The 13259-nt window shown below is 50.1% G+C and overlaps 1 long non-coding RNA gene across 1 annotated transcript; it reads right to left on the reverse strand.

Moving 5' to 3' along the window:
* Positions 1 to 690: 690 nt before the first annotated feature.
* Positions 691 to 2436, reverse strand: LOC135818904 (uncharacterized). The gene is made up of 2 exons (XR_010553813.1): positions 2039 to 2436; positions 691 to 1946 (listed from the first exon to the last, which is right to left on the reverse strand). It is a non-coding gene; the product is annotated as an uncharacterized LOC135818904 (long non-coding RNA).
* Positions 2437 to 13259: the final 10823 nt, after the last annotated feature.

The raw sequence follows: 13259 nt of genomic DNA on the forward strand, positions 1-13259 counted from the left end.
CTTCTTTCCTCTACAAAACTCCTGTAGTCGTCGAGTGCCTTCATGATGGCTGTGAAATTGGCTGCCCACAGTAAAACTCCGTGTTTGAGAGTGCTTTGAAGATGTTTCGCGTCCTGATGGATCAAAGTATGAGCGCTCCTTGTGAATTCGATTATATATAGGTGAGTTGTTCAAGAAATCAGTGTCTTCTTTCTGTCTCTGCCCTCACGCTGGCACAATATCAGCTTCTATATCCATGACAGCTCGCACCTCCCGTGAACTGCATGACTTAGATATATTTTCGCCCTCCGTGGTGATTGAAGACCCATGAAGAATTTATTATGTTCAGAATGATGTCCTTAGGATATAAAATGAAATAATTCTAAGGAATTGTCATAGGGTATTTTTGGAAGGATGGAGACAGAGAAAGACAGAGAGAGAGAGCACTGTTTGAAGTGTTTGTCTCACTGTAATTACTCCAGATTATTGAATGTTGTATGATCTACTCTATATTTTCCAGAATGGTTTTTCCTGATTTGCGGGATCTCTTCTTTTGCTGTTTGCGTGTTTACAGGAAGTGGCTGTCTGGTGTAACTGCACCAGATCCTGGGGAAATTAAGTCAGATGCAGAGGCAGGGTCGTCCAGTGATGCAACACTGCCGTTCTGTATGCAGCGTTACCGCTAATAACCCCGGCGAAAAGACAAACACGTGAAAAGACTACAGTATTGACCGTTCTGCTAATAAATGCATGACTGCTCCGACAGTCGATAATCGAAACACAGAGCACCAGCATGATGTTTTCATATTGGGAACCACACAACAGCTCAATTCTCAAGCCCAAAAATTGATGAATAAAACACCTGAGAGCGACGCAACAAGAGATCATCCGGCAACCAAACAAACCTGGGTCTAATGCACTGAATAGTCTTGAAATACGCAGGCCAGACAAATCAGTGCAAGCACATAATGTTACAAGGTACATGCATTGCAGAACAAAGTGTAACCAAAGATACACAGGGTTATAGCTGCACACTTGTGCATGTGCTCGCTCAGCCCAAGAACACACGATCATGATGATAGAAACAATCCGGGGGAAACACGCTAACACCGAAGTAAGCATCAACACGTAAATAGTGCAGCTCTGAAAAAATTACATTGACATGTACATTGGTGTGTCGAGTAGTGTCAGGCTTGAATAATCATCCAACCAAGACTTCATCAGGTCCCAGACGCTGAGATCGCACGCCGAATTTGAAGTGCATCTAGCCTTGAACCGGTCGCACAAGGCACACATATATGGCAAAATGACATCCACTCTGATTATTTCCAGAGGCCAATCATGACAGAACACAGAAATGAAACCACGGGCTCAACCAAGTAAACGCAAAGGAAGTTAGTCAAAATAATCCATGCAGTGCTCTTTTAATTGCAGCGCTGATTGCAGTGTTGCGTCATAGCCCGATACCCGCTGAGCACAGACACAACTCCATTCGTCAGGGGTAAGACATACTCTTTTGGAATAAAGTCATAAAGTACAGCATTCCAATGACATTACGGACACCTCGTGCAAATGCATGGTCTGTTCATCTGGCCGACTCAGCCACGCATGAGAGTGTGTGCATGTACATGCGCGCGCTTGCGCGCGCACACACACACCATGTATTCGGTGCGTATGGTGTACCAGTTGCGGGACAATGAAGATGGAATCATTATCATGATGTTACATGTACATCTACAGTGTATGTTTGAGTGTAAAGTAAATTTTATTTTATTGCACATTTGTTCGACACAACTAATTACTTACTTCACATGTTCGCATTTCTCATAATCGATCCACCTGCACTCCGTATCAGTCGAGGAAAAATTCTCCCAGATATACACTAGTCACCACAGCCATGTGATGACATTGGGATGGGCCCCAAGCACGATTGCACTCTCTAGTTACAATAAATTTGGCCAGATTATCTGTGAAGACAAAATGCAATGCATAGCGGCAATCGATGGATGAAGAGAGAGTTTGTAAATACCTATATCTTTCCACTTGTTCAGGAGCTTACCTTTTGGAGTTCACATCGTTTACACGATCTCTCATGCTGTCTTGCACCTTGGTTTTGTTGACCATGGATACGCCATCCCAGAAAACATTCTACAGGAGCTACTAATGCAGAGCGTTTTTCACGCTCGATCTCGGCGATCTACCTTGTCACGCCAATAAAATCCTCCGTGACACTGGCTACAGTCACAAGAGACGTCTCAGTAAGGTAATGAGCACGACAACATCGTCGAGATCAAGGACAAAGAGAAAACAAAACACTCACTGAAAACAGCAAAGAAGAAACGAAGAAATGTACACGATTCCTATATGTTGCCACTGACAACTGGTTCGGTGGAGACGACGCTACTTTTGTTTGTCCCCAGTGGGATCGTTGTTATGCGTATCGAAGGAACTGTGACGTCATCACTTAACAGCCCCATATTATTACTGGTCTAGTTAAAGGGGAAGTCCGGTGAAAAATTCAAATTTCACAGTCCGTAGAGTTCGAGTCGCTGAGTCGAATGGTCTTTGTCCGAGGAGGCTGCGGCTTATGGTTCGTCAGATACGCCCAATCGAACATGTGCGAATTTGAGCGCGCATCACCCAGATCCAGGTGATGACGTCACAGCGTGCAGCCAGGTAGCCACACCATCTAGTTGTGTACAAAATGGCCGTATTCGGAGCGCGTTCGATTGGGGAACTGTTTGTCGCAGCTTCTTCGGACCAAGACCATTCGATTCAGTGTTACAAACACTACATACCCTGTGATTTTCAGCTCGGTAAACCTCGAGGTTATACCATATTTTAGCCGTTTCCGAGTTGGACTTTTTCCGTCAGCCTCTACGCGCTGTACGCTGCGTGCATGCAGTGCGTGCAGTGTGTTATCTAGCTGTGGTGCAGTCAACAAACTCATCACAGACGGAACTACTCCCGCACTGCCGTGCTGGGGTAGTATCTACAACAAGACTCGAGTCACAACTCACTGACACAAGACTCAGAAAACTAGTCAACACACGGACTTGTCATGTACTACACTCGTATCAGTCGTATTTTACAGTCATGTACTGTAGTCAGAGAACGGGCGTTTCTCCTTGCCGGTGCCGGTGATTGTGCTTTGAGAAAGAAAATTTTAGTTTTCCGCTCCTGCCTCATTATTTTATGCTACAGCGATGAGTGCACAACCGTGACAAGTGACAAAACAGGGAACAGCTCCCGGACCTAGAACTGTCCGATTCCATAGCGTTGCGAGCGAAGAGTCGTGCCCGTGGTTCAAAGAGCCTGCACTGTTCTCCAAATGAGTAGTCCGAAATATTCCAAGTTCGCACCAAAACATCACCATGTGGCAGGCCACTGGAGTCTAAGCGAATCTAATCGGTATGGAACAACATTTAGAGCACTCGCATCACTCTTCTCCATTTTGGCGACCCTGCTCTCCAGCGATCTGATAATTCATCAGCCTCGTCTGCAATAGCTGCTGCTTCTTCATCAGTCGGAAACTCAGTAACGCTCACTCTTGACGGGCCCGCGCGGCCATTTCTTCAGCTGAATACCGAGGTTCTCAGCCCCAGACCGAACTCATGAAGGTCAGCCATGGCTGCATCCTCACTCTCACAAGGAGTTACAGGTCTTCGGGGTCGCTTGCACCACCTAATATCAGTCGCCAAATCATTAAAGGGGAAGTATACCCTAAAATCAAATTTTCACCAGTTGTAGTCTTCGGGGTGCTGAGTCGAATGGTCTTGGTCCGAGGAAGCTGAGACGCTCCCTTCCTACTTGAATCCCAATCGAACTCGCGCACTTCCACCGAAACTGGGTGACTGCGCCCTACTAGATGGGGATTTGTATGCAAAATGTCACTAAAAGCGCCATTTCGTTCTTATAAAAGCACGGATGACCGCGATTGGCCCATATGTTGTAGTCTTTTGGACGCTGAGTCGACTGGTTTTGGTCCGAAAAGGCTGCGATGCAGCGTTCCTCCTTTATTCCCAATCGAACATGGTTGAACAAGCGGTCACGTGCTCCTGCGTACGCCAGTCACCTGGTCACCGTGCCTGCAGGGTACAACTTACTAGCCTGTTTGACCTTTTTTGGGTGCAGTCCTGTCACTCGAGTTGAACTCGAGTTGAACCTTGGTGTGAAAGTTCTCGCCTGCTGGCGCGGTGACCAGGTGATTTGGGCACCCAGGAGCACGTGACCGCTTGTTCAACCATGTTCGATTGGGAATAAAGGAGGAACGCTGCATCGCAGCCTTTTCGGACCAAAACCAGTCGACTCAGCGTCCAAAAGACTACAACATATGGGCCAATCGCGGTCATCCGTGCTTTTATAAGAACGAAATGGCGCTTTTAGTGACATTTTGCATACAAATCCCCATCTAGTAGGGCGCAGTCACCCAGTTTCGGTGGAAGTGCGCGAGTTCGATTGGGATTCAAGTAGGAAGGGAGCGTCGCAGCTTCCTCGGACCAAGACCATTCGACTCAGCACCCAGAAGACTACAACTGGTGAAAATTTGATTTTAGGGTATACTTCCCCTTTAAAGGGGAAGTATACCCTAAAATCAAATTTTCACCAGTTGTAGTCTTCTGGGTGCTGAGTCGAATGGTCTTGGTCCGAGGAAGCTGCGACGCTCCCTTCCTACTTGAATCCCAATCGAACTCGCGCACTTCCACCGAAACTGGGTGACTGCGCCCTACGAGATGGGGATTTGTATGCAAAATGTCACTAAAAGCGCCATTTCGTTCTTATAAAAGCACGGATGACCGCGATTGGCCCATATGTTGTAGTCTTTTGGACGCTGAGTCGACTGGTTTTGGTCCGAAAAGGCTGCGATGCAGCGTTCCTCCTTTATTCCCAATCGAACATGGTTGAACAAGCGGTCACGTGCTCCTGGGTGCCCAAATCACCTGGTCACCGCGCCAGCAGGCGACAACTTTCACACCAAGGTTCAACTCGGGTTCAACTCGAGTGACAGGACTGTACCCAAAAAAGGTCAAACAGGCTAGTAAGTTGTACCCTGCAGGCACGGTGACCAGCTGACTGGTGTACGCAGGAGCACGTGACCGCTTGTTCAACCATGTTCGATTGGGAATAAAGGAGGAACGCTGCATCGCAGCCTTTTCGGACCAAAACCAGTCGACTCAGCGTCCAAAAGACTACAACATATGGGCCAATCGCGGTCATCCGTGCTTTTATAAGAACGAAATGGCGCTTTTAGTGACATTTTGCATACAAATCCCCATCTAGTAGGGCGCAGTCACCCAGTTTTGGTGGAAGTGCGCGAGTTCGATTGGGATTCAAGTAGGAAGGGAGCGTCGCAGCTTCCTCGGACCAAGACCATTCGACTCAGCACCCAGAAGACTACAACTGGTGAAAATTTGATTTTAGGGTATACTTCCCCTTTAACACTGACACTATTGCTTTCACGCACTCCTTTTGACCTAGCTGCACGCTATGACGTTGCAGAGGGTGTGGCGCGGCCGCATGACGTCATGGCGCAGCCCCCGAAACTCAGTTTTTCAAACGGAAATATCTCGAGAACGCTTTGTCGGAGACACGTGGGACCAACACCATTCGACTCAGCGCCCGAAACTCTACCAACCCTGAAATTTAAATTTTTCACCGGACTTCCCCTTTAAAAACTGTTATGCCCCGATAGCAACTCTACGTTGACGTAGGTGCGTCGTTTTGTCTGAAGCAGGCCAGGTATAGACTAGAGTAGAGTGAGTCGCGTCGTGAAAGCCCCTTCATAACTTTGACGTCAGACATTATACATGACGTACTCGTCTACACAGTCAGACAGAGGCTCACACCTCGGCTCAGCCTCTGCTCGAACGGATGCCCCACGTCCTGTGAGAGTTCGCGAGTGCTACGCCCAGAAGCGGCTCGTCCTGGTGTGGCGCTGTGTCAATGGGAAAGCCAGCAGTGTCCTCCAGGACCTATTCTCACCATCAGCTGGCAGCACCACCCGGCACCAGGTTTCCAGGGGCCTCACTGTCCCCTCGGCACAGTCAGAAGCCGGCAGATCTCGCCTGGCCTTTCAGGCAGCCTTGGCCTGGAACGCTCTCCCAAGGAGTGTAAGGGAGATCAAGGGTGTCCAGCAATTAAGCTTGCCTCCATCCCCTACACCTTGCAATGAATGCTCTGTCTGACTTTTCCCGTCCACACACCACGTCATTTACTCTTCTCTGCGTGCTTGTGCGCTTATGAACTCTTTGTGTTCCCTCTGTTGACGCTTCAAAATCGCTCTATTGACACTGCAAAATCGCTCTGTTGTCAGTGTTGACGCTGCAAAATTGCTCATCATCTCCCTCCCTCCCTCCCCCCCCCTCTCTCTCTCTCTCTCTCTCTCTCTCTCTCTCTCTCTCTCTCTCTCTCTCTCTCTCTCTCTCTCTCTCTCTCTCTCTCTCTCTCTCTCTCTCTCTCTCTCTCTCCCTTTTGAAATTCGCTTCCATAGAATTGGGCACCATTGCCCGTTTGGCCTTGCGAAGTAAAATAAAAAACAACAACAAGCGGGAAAACTCCACTCCTCGCACAGACTCAGTGCTCGGGGGAGGAGTGTTCTACAAATTGAGACATATCGAGATTTAGATACAGCGCGATTCTTGTACAGTACTAGCAGCACCCCAGGCCAGCGTTGCCTGGCCGAATGTGGCATGCGGGTGAAGCAAGTATAGTACATGAACAGCACACGTGCTCAGCACGTGGTGGTGGCCAGACCGCTGAAGTCCTGGTGAGGTCATGAGGGAGGTTCTTCATGGTTGTAAGGAGAAGGAGGGACGTCTGTTACGCCTTCGGGAGGCTGGTCAGGGTTGTCCATCACCTGGTGGCGGATGAAGCGGCTCAAAAAATTCATAAACATTAATACGAACAAAAGTGCGATGCGCTCTTCACTGCAGATCAGATGCAGAGTGCAGTCAGTGCAGATCTTTTGTATCCTTTTGTTGCAGATGTTTCTATTTGCAGAGAACGGTTCACGTGGTCCGCAGCGCTTGTGCGGCTGCTAGTGCTACCTGTAGGCTATGGCCTAGGCTAGGTGGCTAGGCTACATGATTCGCACGCTTCGCGTGCTCAGTGCTTCTGCGCGCGGCTGCTACTGCTACTCGTACTGATCGTGTCTGCGTGTCGAGCGCTACCACCTAGTAGTAGTAGTAGTACCTATACCTACGTAGATCTACGTAGCTACCTAGTACCTACACTGTTCGCACGCTTCGCGTGCTCAGCACGTGGTGGTGGCTACACGATTCGAACGCTTCGCGTGCTCAGTGCTTAGCTGTGGCTGCTTCCGCTAGCTACACGATTCGCACGCTTCGCGTGCTCAGTGCTTCTGCGGCCGCTACAAAACTACACTGTGCTACACTGTTCGCACGCTTCGCGTGCTCAGGGCAGCGCTGCTCCGCAGGGCTTCAGCGTGACACAAAAACACACGTCACAGGTGCCTCTTCTTTATAAGGAGCGTGACACACACACACACACACACACACACACAGACACACGTCACAGGTGCCTCTCTTTTATAAGTAAAGATTATAAGTTAGTTAATACAAGTAAAGATTGTGTTTCTCGTGCACTTGAAGTTGAACTAAGTAATTAGTTTTAGTTACTGAGTACTTGAAGTGCGACTACTGTGTAGTACGAGTGCAGTCTTTGTTCCAGGGAGTCGTAGGGCTTGAAAGTGATGACGTCAAAACGGCCAGGGAGTAGTAAGTTGACATCAGATTTCTATTTTGGATCCATTCCACGGGCACTAAGGTGTGACTTTTAAGTCTTTGCTACTACTACTACTACTAGTACTACCTAGTAATATTGCCTCAGTATGTGGGTGCATAGCAACCCACTCATGTCGTATGCAGGGGTGACTTTTACTTGCATGTCGGAGTTTCCGGTGAGATAATTATAACTATGTCTAGCCCTCGCGATTTACGCGATTTCATGCTCGAACACAGCATTTTTTTAAAGTTCAATATTCTAATGAAGCTGTACTTGATGCAGCTCATCCAAGCCTTGCCCTTCAGGCCTTTTTTCATGCTCGAACAAGAAGTGCCTTGGATATTTTCCTCTCACCGTCTTAGACTCTTGGCGATGGAGAAGCTTTTAGAGTCTTTGCGTGACGATGATCAGGCGGCTCGCCGCCTTGCCCACGTGCCGGCCGATGCGGTCGAAACCCCCTGAGCCGTGGATGCGGGCGTGTGATGACACCCCAAGATGGGCCGGGTGCTTTGAGTGTTTTGCGTCCACGCGAGTCACGCCGTGACTTTGGGTCGTGTGATGTTTCTGGCGAAGCCAGGACACGAGTGGCTGGTGGCTCCAGCCCGGCACCTTGTCGGCACCATAGTGCGTCCTTAAATGTGACGAGCACTAACGGCCTAAACGGCCTGAACGGTCTCACGACCTGCTTGGCCTAAGTGCCTACGAGTCCGGCGGACACTGTTGCCAGTGCCTCCGAGTGTGAGTCTGACTGTTCTCAGTCAAAGACCGGCATACTCCGACTCAGATGAGGGTGAGCACTACTCTAAGTCTCTAGACTAGTCTAGTTCTAGTCAGACTCAGAGCTCAGATGCTAGTGCCGACTCGGAGTCCTCACATCAGGACAGTGTTACTTGCCACCACCTCGGGCGTAGCACGCGGGCCAAACGGTCCCAATCACATCCACCTCACATGTCTGCTGTATTGCTGCTACATATACATTGTTGCCGCAGCGGCATCTTGATGTGATGGTCTGATGTTGTAACAGTGTACCCATTTGCTAGGCCAGCTTGGTGCGTTACCGTGGAGTTTGCCGGGGCACCATATTTGTAACGGCGATTCTGTTTGCTGTTGCCGTGGCCGTGTTTGTCACATGATTGGTGCATTCCCGTTGAAGTTGCCCAGCCGGGCACCACGTTTGTCAGTTGTGCCTGTTTGAAGTTGCCAGGCCAGCTTGTATTGGTGCGTTCCCGTTGAGTTTGCCGGGGCACCATGTTTGAAACGGCGTTCCCGTCTGCTGTTGCCGGGGCCGTGTTTGTATTCGTGCATTCCCGTTGAAGTTGCCCAGCGGGGCACCACATTTGTCAGTTGTGCCGCTTTACAGTTGCCAGGCCAGCTTGCATTGGTGCGTTCCCGTTGAGTTTTCCGGGCACCATGTTTATAACGGCTTTCCCGTTCGCTGTTGCCGGGGCCGTGTTTGTATTGGTGCACTCACGCTGAAGTTGCCGAGCGGAGCACCACGTTTGTCAGTTGTGCCTGTTTGAAGCTACCAGGCCAGCTTGTATTAGTGCGCTCCCGTTGAGTTTACCGGGGCACCATATTTGTAACGGCGTTCCCGTTTGCTGATGCCGGGGCTGTGTTTGTTTTGGTGCATTCCCGCTGACGTTGCCCAGTGGAGCACCATGTTTGTCAATTGCGCCTGTTTGAAGTTGCCAGGCCAATCCTGTAACGCGCACCCGTGTGCAGTTGCCGGGTGACATGTTTGTCAATTGTGCTTGTAGCATACTGCCGTGATGTGCGATTAATAACAGGCCGCCGGAGCTGGTCAGGTTATTACCGGACCAACTTTTCAGCCACGAACACGTGTTTCCTGCTGTGGAGGGCAGGTGTACCCGTCACACCCTACACAAAGTATAACGGCCATGATACTACCGGACCACTCAAACGCTGCATCCGGCGGTCCTGAGTAAGGCGATAATAATTACGAGCCATGCATTGGTTTGTTTTGCCAATGGCTCTTTGTGGTACATGGCAATTTGCTATCATTCGTGACATTTCACAGAGTGACGAATGTGAGCAGACAAAACAAAAAGAAAAGAAATAATTTTACTAATGGCAAACCCCGGCCCCCACAATTATCAACCTCCGAGCGCTGAACAACTATCTGTAGTATCACCACTTCGCGCTGGAGTCATTGAAGACAGTGCCGGATCACCTCCACCTAGGGGATGTGCTGATCGGGATAGACTTAAGAGATGCTTATTTCTCCAGTCCAGCGGCTCGATCGTCAGTTTCTCCAGTTTTCAGTGCGCGAGCTCCGGTGTGGGGAGCAAACCCTTTCTTATCAACAGATTTCCCAGTTTAACTGTCTACCGTTTGGCTTGCGCAGTGGTCCCAGAGGCCAGAGTCTTCACCAAGACTAGCTCTGCACCCTGTGGTGAAGATGGTACGTTCGCTCGGCCTCCACCTGGTGATTTACCTCGCCGACATATTTATCATGGCACGGACAGCGTCCGACCTGTTTCTCCCTGTTGCTACCATTCTTCATCTGCTGATTGGTCTTGGGTTCGACATCAACTGGATGCAGTCGTATCTGATTCCCACCAGGCAGATACAATACCTGGGTATTCAGGTCAACTCCGTCACCATGGAGTTCTCATTGCCAGACTCGAAAGCATCCATGCTTCAACAACAATGTGCGCGTCTGCTGGCGTCTCACACCGTATGTCTTCGGGGTATTGCGTCAATTGTGGGCATGATGGTGTCCACCATGGTTGCCGTGGTTCCTGCATCACTTAACTATCGTCGCTTGCAGTGTTTGAAGACCACGTTCCTACGGCAGGGTCCCTTTTACACTTACCGGCTTACTCTCAGTCATGAGTGCCATGCCGAGATTCATTAGTGGATTCGGCATCTCCAGCTGTGGAGTGGGCGACCTGTACGCCTTTCCGAACCGGGCCTCGCCATCCAGTCCGATGCATCCCATGCAGGTCATTCGGGGTGGGGCCCGGTGCATATTGTGCCAATGTCACCACAGGCGGCTGATGGACATCTGCCGAGAAGCAGCTTCACATGAATGTCCCGGAAGCGCTCACAGCCCAGTATGCTGTCCAGTCGCTAGCGCCTTCTCTATACCAGGGCAGTATTCTCCTGCAGCTCGACTACCGTGTGGCTGTTCCCTGTTTGCCCCGCACTGGCAGCCGTTCATCACCGACATTAGACAGGATAGCTGCCACGCTGTGGGAGTGGTGTCAGTCTGCTCAGAGATATCACTTTGATTCCCAATATCTACCTGGTGCAGTGATTACAGTTGCCGATTATCACTCTCGCCATCACACGGATACCAGCGCCTGGATGCTCAACCGGTCAGTTTTCCAGGTTCACCAGATCATGTGACCGAGTGCCTGCGACTTGTTTGCATCTCGCACTAAATTTCGACTGCACATGTACGTCAGTTGGCGCCCATATGCACACAGCCCGCATGCCTTCCGTCTCGACTGGTCCTGCCTGCAAGTCTATGCCTTCCCTCCAATCTATCTGATTGGCAAATGCCTGGCCAGGGTTGTTCTACAGGAAATCCCATCCATAGTCATGGTCACTCCGCTTTGGCCCGGCCAGGCTTGGTTTCCAGCTCTCTTGGCACTAGTGGTGGACATTCCGCGCGTGCTGTCAGCCTCTCCGGTCTTGTTTGCTGGACCAGATCACAAAGTTCACCCGTCAGTACAGTCAGCTCACTTCACCCTGGTCGCATGGAAACTCTCCGGGCTAGCAACAGCCGCAGCGGAGTTTCGGGCGACACTGCCACCCTACTCTTGGCGTCATGGCGTTCCCTCACCGACCGTGTGTATCAGTCGGCATGGAACACATGGTGTGATTGGTGTGCTACACGGCAAATTGATTCCCTGGGTGTTCTCTCCGAGGTCCTCGATTTTCTGACCTCCCAGTTCCGTCTGGCTCGACTGTATCATACGCTAGGGTTGTACCGGTCAGTCATGTCAATGACGCTTCCTCCCATCGATGGCGTTGTGGTTGGCCCGCATCCTCTGGTGTCTCATATGCTCCCCGGTGCATATCAATCCCGTCCTTCTCAGCCGTGCTATGGCAGCATGTGGCATGTACAGGCAGTCCTGGATTGGTTCCGGAACATGTCCTTCACACATGAGTCTCTCAAAGAACTGACTCTCAGGTTGACTATGCTGCTGGCTCTGACGGGTGCCCGGCGTTGCTCTGAGCTGCAGAAGCTCGATGTTCGTTTTATGGACATTATTGTCAACGCTGCTTCATTTGGGATCCCCACTTTTACCCAGAATCAGCGCGTCGGTGATCCAGTCAAGTAGTTTGTCTTCCCTGCTTGCCCTCAGCACCCTCCGTTGTGTGTGGATGCTCTAAGGCAGTATTCTGCTCGCACAGAGAGAGAGAGTTTCCCGCCCGCTGCCGCCGCGTCTGCCAACCCTCTGCTGCTGTCGCTCCGACGTCCTCACAAGCCGGTCTCACCGAGCACCGTTGCCGCTGAGGTGGCTCCTCACTTCCATGTCGGATGCTGGTGTGGACACCATCGTTTTTCTGATGGCACCACCTTCGGTGCGACTGTCCTTGGTTGACAGTCTGTTATTCCGCCGCTCATGATTGCGGCCGATAGGGTCCACGGCTTCAGTCCGCCGTGTTCTTTTCTCCTACATATTTGGGGTTTTCTCAGACCTTTTCCTTTCCAAAGGTCCTGTATATACCTGGTGCACCAGTTTTCCCAGGTGTTCCCACTCTGGAGTTTGCATTGTCCGTTAATTCTGCATAGTTGACAATGCTACGTTGCGTTCCATTTTGGTATGATCTACTCCACTCGCCGTTCCGTGCGTAAGTTTTATGATAATTCCATCTGTACTCAGTGATGGTCATTCGGTGGTCTGTGCCTGGCATAGTGTGGGCTGATTATGCTTGTTTATCATGCCACGCACCTTACTAGAACTTTCACTAAGTCCTTGTGTGGACAGTGTGATAGTTTCTTGTTTCCGCTCCGGGTGCGGAACCGACTTTAAACAAGACATAGTTATATCTCACCGGAAACTCCGACATGCAATTTCCCATTTCACAAGCAATGGAAAATTGTGTAGTGAAGTGGGAATTGTATAAGGAGTTGGAGGTGAGATATAACTATGTCCCACCCACCCACCCTGTTTGGGTTTGTTCTCCATGAAAATAGGCCTGAAGGGCCTTGGATGAGCTGCATCAAGTACAGCTTCATTAGAATATTGAACTTTAAAAAATTGCTGTGTTCGAGCATGAAATCGCGTAAATCGCGAGGGCTAGACATAGTTATATCTCACCTCCAACTCCTTATACAATTCCCACTTCACTACACAATTTTCCATTGCTTGTGAAATGGGAAATTCGCCACCAGTGGTAACCCCGCCCCCAGTAGCCAAATCAGTCAGTTTCACTGGCTACATCACCTTGCTGTGAGTAAGACGGCTTGAAATGTGCTTGGATCCATTGGAGCTATGCTGTGGCCAGTCGAGTCACTCAGGTACGCGCCGGGCGTTGCGGAACTTGCGCAGCCCTAGACC

The sequence above is a fragment of the Sycon ciliatum genome, chromosome 6, assembly GCF_964019385.1.
Source record: "Sycon ciliatum chromosome 6, ocSycCili1.1, whole genome shotgun sequence".
Lineage (NCBI taxonomy): Eukaryota > Metazoa > Porifera > Calcarea > Leucosolenida > Sycettidae > Sycon > Sycon ciliatum.